The sequence below is a fragment of the Aquarana catesbeiana genome, linkage group LG01, assembly GCF_042186555.1.
Source record: "Aquarana catesbeiana isolate 2022-GZ linkage group LG01, ASM4218655v1, whole genome shotgun sequence".
In the NCBI taxonomy this organism is placed as follows: Eukaryota; Metazoa; Chordata; class Amphibia; order Anura; family Ranidae; genus Aquarana; species Aquarana catesbeiana.
In genome coordinates, this window is record NC_133324.1 from 982,518,839 (window position 1) to 982,525,973 (window position 7,135).

Genomic DNA, 7,135 nt, shown 5'->3' on the forward strand with positions numbered 1-7,135 from the left:
TTTGTGTAATCTCCTCTAATATTTGGGGCTTTGGCTATATTATTCTGAAAAGACTCTTTAAACACATAACCCGCTGGGTTGAATGAAAAAGGAAAAACTGGTGGTGTGTACCAGGCTTTAGACTGGAATATTCCACACACAGGATCGAGACACAAAATGTATAATAACAAACGTATCCACCCTGAATAGTCTGAGCCTACACACCCAACAGACAATAGACAGAAGATACGGAAAACTATAGAAATGGTGACACAGTGTGTACTGTAAAACACAACAAACAATAGCGGAGGTGACCCCCCAACCCAGGTGGACAATAGGAACAGTAAATATTGGCAGTTTTATGCTAATAACTACCACAACCAATTCAACTGACAGTGTTAGTGGGGTAGTAAGAAAATGCAGGTGATGAAACAAATAATAATACTATTATTAATATTATCATTAAATATTAATAAACAATATCAGTGATATCAGCCAGCACCCACTTTCCACCGTTCAGTAGGGGAAGGTCAGCAATGAAACTCACATCACAAACTGCAGGTGAAAAATAGTATATTGTACAAAAATTACAGTACAGTGAATAGCTTAGACAATACAATCACACTATAATAAGTTCGACAGAAAACTAACCAACAAGAATATCCCATATTAGCACTCCGAGGAGATTGAACATTCGCTGGTCTCTATGTGTAGGTCAGGTCTCTCTCTTCCATTCTTATCATTGAAGACTCTACCTATTGGTCTAAAGACAACAATCATATCTGTCCCATGAAAGTGATTGGATGACAACCCAAGACCCTTTGATGTGATGGATATCCAATATTAATTAAGATCTCTCCCTGGTATTCAGATTTATATTTAACATTGTTTGTAAAGTTACAAAAAAAAGACCCAACTCCATTCAGTTCAACGAATGTGTGTGACTTTTATTCTCTAACAGTTTCCATAGCCCGGTATATTCCAGAAGACATGTAGAAGTTTTTTTTTTAAGTTGTCAACACTCTCAGTCAGTATCACTTCCTGGAGAGAAAGTTTCACATTTTTATCACTCTAAAAGTAAAGAATCCTTTCTTCACTCTAAGGCAGTGGTTCTCAACTCCTGTCCTCAGGACCCACTAACAGGTCAGATTTTAAGTATTACCTTGGGGGGATGCAGACTAGAATATTGCACTCGCTGAGCGGCAAATTTCAGTTATCTTGCAAACCTGGCCCATTAGTGGGTCCTGAGGACAGGAGTTGAGAACCACTGCTCTAAGGTTAAACATCATTTCTTCTAACCTCAAATTATGGCCAAGTGTCCTCTTCAGGGACCTTAAAGTAAACAATTTATCATAATTACTGGAGTCACCTATGATATATTTGTACATTGTAATCATATCTCCTCTTATGCGCCTCTTCTCATAAGTGAATAACTAATCTATGCCATCAATCCTCATAGCTGATCTCCCCCATCCCCCATAGATGAGCTCCTCTATCCCTATAGCTGAGCTCTTAAATCTCCCATAGCTGAACTCCTCCACTCCCCATAGCTGAGCTCTTCCATCTCCCATAGCTGAGCTCTTCCATCTCCCATAGCTGAGCTCTTCCATCTCCCATAACTGAGTTCCTTCATCTCCCATAGCTGAGCCCCTCCAACCCTCGCCCCTTATTCATTTATTAAGAAATTTTTTGTAAGATTTTTAAGGTGGACAATCTCTCAACAAATGTCAATACACATGCGTACATTAAAATCCAATCTTTTATTGAAATGTAACCACTAAACAAGAAGTGGCTGGTATTTAAAAAAAAGGGCAACGATAGTGTAGCCATTATTAAAAACAACATACACAACATCTACCCTCTATGAACACAAACCTTAAAAACTCTCCACAGCATCATAATATGACAGATCTAACCCCCCCGGGGGGGTTGACAATGATTCTTATAACACCCTAGTTTTGAGTATTTGAAAATGTTGTGTAGCAATGTGTTTCTTGTATTCTAATTTTAGCCCTACTTTTCCCTATCTTTTTTTAATGTAGAGCTCTTTTCATTCCACTATGCTTCTCTGTCCTGTAATCACCATTTCCAAAGTTCTTTCTAACTTGAACACCTGTAATAAGCTCCAAGTCATGACATCTCTTGCAAATATAAGTTTGTTAAGCTTTATCTTCTGAAATTACACCGACTCAGACACTCCAAGACGCCCCACGTGATTCTAAACATTGGCCTGTCAGTTGGTCTGTTAGCATATCAAAGCAGCCGGACATCATGGAGACAACACTGCCTATTACCTGGCTTCCACCTATTCACCTGCGTCTGAAGACAAAGGGTGACCCTAATTATGATGCGCAACATTTGGCTTTCACATAATAATCAAGGAACTAACAGGAGAGCCTTTGTCTTTCTTCGAAGACAGTTGTTGGTCTTGTAAAATAGTTCTTCACACATCCATACTTAGGTCCATATCCCATATAAACCCATATTAATAGATAAATCTCATTTATTCCCTACAAATACTGACTTTACTGGACAATGACATTGCTTAAAGTACACCTCAAAAGGCAATCTAAACTTTTAATAACAAAACAAAAAAAATTCAAACCTCTATCTGATTCACTGATTACATATAAAAAGCTATATACCCTAGAACATATTATTCATGCACAGAAAGATAAAAAAAACTGTCATCGACTCCCCTAACACTCCCCTCCCCCCAGCAAATGGTGGGAGAGTAGAGGAGGGAAGTTCAGCAATGTTGGGGAAGGCAGAAGAGGATCGGTGTCTGCAATAAGGCAGTACAGCCATCCCTCCTGCTAGTAAAGACCCCTATTATGAACTGATGAGGCTGAGCCCCGGTACAGGAGGGTCGGCCGTACTGCCTTATCAGTGAGCCTGGTTGAACACATATCTTGCAGTAGTGATGAATGACACATATATAGAGCATTGTACCATAAATGTCTACTGCATGCTTACCGTGTATCTCCTTCTATTGGAGACCATTTTTTAGTAGCTCAATCAATCTCCACAAATAGTACAACCACATGTGTGCTCCTTTCCACTAATTATCTGTGAAATATTTACCAAAGAACTCATTTCTCTAAATTTCATTGGCAAAAAAACAGTGGAGACTTCTCATACTAACTCTGTGGATGAGCAAATTTCCCCATGTCCACCCACTGCTTGTATAAGATTCATGGACACAACAAGAGTCTTTTAGAGAGTTTTGAGCATCTTTGTTTAAGACTTTGAAAAGTAACCAGTAAGTCCCAGGACCCATTTACACCTAGATATCCCAACATGGTTTAGGAAGCCAATTGATATACGGTATATTACCTACTTTATAGTTTCCGAGGTGGATAGAGTTTAGTGCTGAATTTTGTAGAATATATATATACACACACACACACTGTATGTATATTTATTTTATTATTATTTTATTAAATGAAATACTCAATTGCATAATATTTATTGCAAATAATGATCCATTATATATTATATAAAATATACTATTGGTTAGAATGCTAAGACATTTTATACATTACATTTAGAAATCTCAGCACCTAGAAACTGGTTTCCTTAATTAAATCATTTGAAATTAGTTTCAGGGTAACTTTCCCACCCTCAACACACTGGCACAGTATAAACAAACCCCATTCTTATGGACCTATTGACCACACCCTCCTAGAGCTCAACCCAAAGTCTCCAGACACACATATAGACCTCCATTCCTTACTCAGTGAATCTCATTTTGCTTGTAGCAAAAGTGATTTATTTTCTTCATTGACCACTTCCCACTGGAATAGCTTTGGAGAAGACCATATAGACTTCCTCAGTGATACCAACTTGGAGACATCTATATCTTCATTGTTTAAGGTAAGTCATACAGAACCCCAAAGACCTATAGACCTGATAGTTTTATGCTTTAAAAAGCTGGGATTTTTCTCTGATTTAAGGAGATGTATTTAGCAGGAAATGGAATAGTAAAAACTTTTTTAACATTCTAAAGGGCCTTTTATTTTAGAGATGGATATATTGACTGAATATCCCCATTATTTTACAATATTTTATTTTAAAAATATTTCAACCTCATGCTTTACATTCAGATGTTCATTCTTCATGTCCCGTCAAAAGTAAATTAAACAGTTTCATTTTAGGTTGTCCTAATTTTTGCCATTCCTGTAAATTTTGCTATTCCTCTCTGTCTTTTTTTGGACATAGCAAGTATTTTTCCTATTCTCTTAATTTTCACTTTCACCATATTTTACAATGACAACCTAACAATACAGATGTCTTAGCAGAAAGTTAAGTAGAAAAAAATCTAAAACTTTTTGTTTTTATTGTTCCCTGAATTAAAATGATTTACATTATTTTTTTCCTTTTTTCACTTGCCTGTTGTGGTCCTTCATATGGGATTAGATTATTTTCTTTTGTAAAGAGATCCATAGATTGATTGATTGAATATCCACATTATTTTGCAATATTTTGATTTTAGAACCCAACCAACCTCATACATTACATTCAGATTTTCTATCTTCATGTCCCCTTGAAATAAAATTAAACAGCTCCATCTTAGGATGTCTGTTAGATGGTAGATTAGCAGTTGCATGTTAAATGCAATTCAAAAATCAAAAGTTTTTCATCTTTCACCATATGTTACAATGACAACCTAACAATACAGAAATCTTAGCAAAAAGTTAAAAAGAAAACTTTTTTGTTTTTAATGTTCCCTAAATGTAAATTATTTAAATTATTTTCCTTTTTTCACTTCGCCTGTTGTGGCTCTACAAGTGGGATTAGATTATTTTCTTTTGATTAGAGATCAATATATATTTATTGAATATCCACATTATTTTTGCAATATTTTGTTTTTAGAATCCAACCAGCCTCATGCATTATATTCAGATGTTCTTTCTTCACGTACCCTTGAAATAACATTAAACAGTTCCATCTTAAGTTGTCTGTTAGATTGTATATTAGCAACTGCATGTTCACCATCAAAAGTTCTCTGTCTTTTTTGTACTTCCAAGTGTTTTCCCAATTTCACCCCAGACAAAGGTTTTAATGTTGAAAAAAATGTATAAAAACTGCGCTATGAGAACTAAAAACGAAATTAGGAAGGTGATGGCAAGATGATTAACACCCAACCATCACTTAGGGAGCAGCAATGAATATGTACAGCATCAATACACACACAAAAGGAAAAAATTAAAAATCGCGCTGCCCTTAAACATTATTAGATAGTGAGTATGACGTCTATATATAAACCTACGTGATAAGTGTTACATGTGTATATATGAACCAAGACCAATAGATAACAAACAGGGAAATTAATATACCATGCCGGTAATATTAAACAATAATAAAATAATAATCTGCTATTGAATTGTCTATCGATCACTGGTCATTTGTCATTGTACACGTTAAATGTCATTTTTATTATTGTTTAATATTACCAGCATGGTATATTAATTTCCCTGTTTGTTATCTATTGGTCTTGGTTCATATATACACATGTAACACTTATCACGTAGGTTTATATATAGATGTCATACTCACTATCTAATCATGTTTAAGGGCAGCGTGATTTTTAAAGGTTTTATTGTTCCCTTAATTTAAATTATTTTTCTTTATTTCACTTGCCTGTTACTGCCCTACAAGTGGGATTGAATGTGTTTTTTTAATTTATTTTTTTAGAGATCTGTATATTAATTGAATATTCAGGATCTTTTTTTAGCATATAACCACCCCCATGCATACATTGAGGTGTTCGTTCTTCATGTATTCTTGAAATAAAATGAAACAGAAGTGGGGACAGTGGCGTTTTAGCAGCACAGTGGCTGCAACTGATGATCTTTTTTCAAAAAGTGGGGCTGAGTGAGGTTGTGACTGTATATTTTATTACAGAGCACACAGTATTACAGCACCTAGATAGCACTAGTGTATTTAACTGCTTGAGGGGCTTATTTTGGGCCTGTCTGGTTCACATGTAGGTGTTTTGGTGGCCCACATTTGCGCAGGCACAGCAGCCTATTCATTTGAATGGGCTGCCATGCCTGCGTTTCCTGCAAAAAAAATGTGCATGCATCATGTAATAGGCTGCGCACACCTATGCCCACCAAGCAGTGAAATACAGCACTGTCTGTCCATTCTGCTTTTGCACCATGTGACTTACCTGCAGTTCCTGCACCGGCAAACTTCCTGCATTTTTTAGATGTTTAGGCCACTGCATTTGTAAAATGCTACATGAACCTTTTTTTCTGCATGAAACGCAGGCATGGCAGCCCATTCAAATGAATAGTCTGCTGTGCCTGCCCAAATGTGGGCCGTCAAAACACATACATGTGAATGTGTGATGTGACAATGGCTTCAATGTAATTGGGGTGCTGTGATGTGTAAAGGGGAACGATGACATGAAGGGGACTCTAATGTAATGGGGGTGCTGTGATGTGTAAAGGGGCACTATAATGTGGAAATGTCTGTAATGTAATGGAGTGCTGTGACATGAAAGGGAACTGAGGTCACCGTGGGACTGCTGTGTGTTTTTTTTAGATAATTCTGTGTGTGTCTGTTTTTTTGAGATGTTGGGTTGAAGAGCAAAATTGCATTGGGGGGCAAAAAAATTTGCCCAAATGGTTAATAACCGTATTAAAGACGGCCCTGACTGTAATCTATGCCATCAATTCTCATAGCTGATCTCCTCCATCCCCTATATATGAGCTCCTCTATCCCCATAGCTTAGCTCCTTCATCCCCTATAGATGAGCTCCTCTATCCCCATAGCTGAGGTCCTCCATCCCCTATAGATGAGCACCAATATCCCCATAGCTAAGCTCCTCCACCCCCCCTGGCTGAGCTCTTCCATCTCCCATAGCTGTACTCCTCTATGTCCCATAGCTGAGCTCCTCCATCTCCCATAGCTGATCTTCTCCATACCCCACGGCTGATCTTCTCCATCCCCTTATAGCTGAGTTCCTCCATCCCCCATGGCTGAGCTCCTCCATTCCCCTATGGCTGTTCTGGAGTATTTCTGACTATGACTATTTCTGAATATCTTTGAATATTTTTGAATGTTTTCAAATATTTTGAAAAAAAATAGAACAATTTTGAATATTTTTGAAAACTAGATGATAATGTATTAATTATGTGGATGTTGT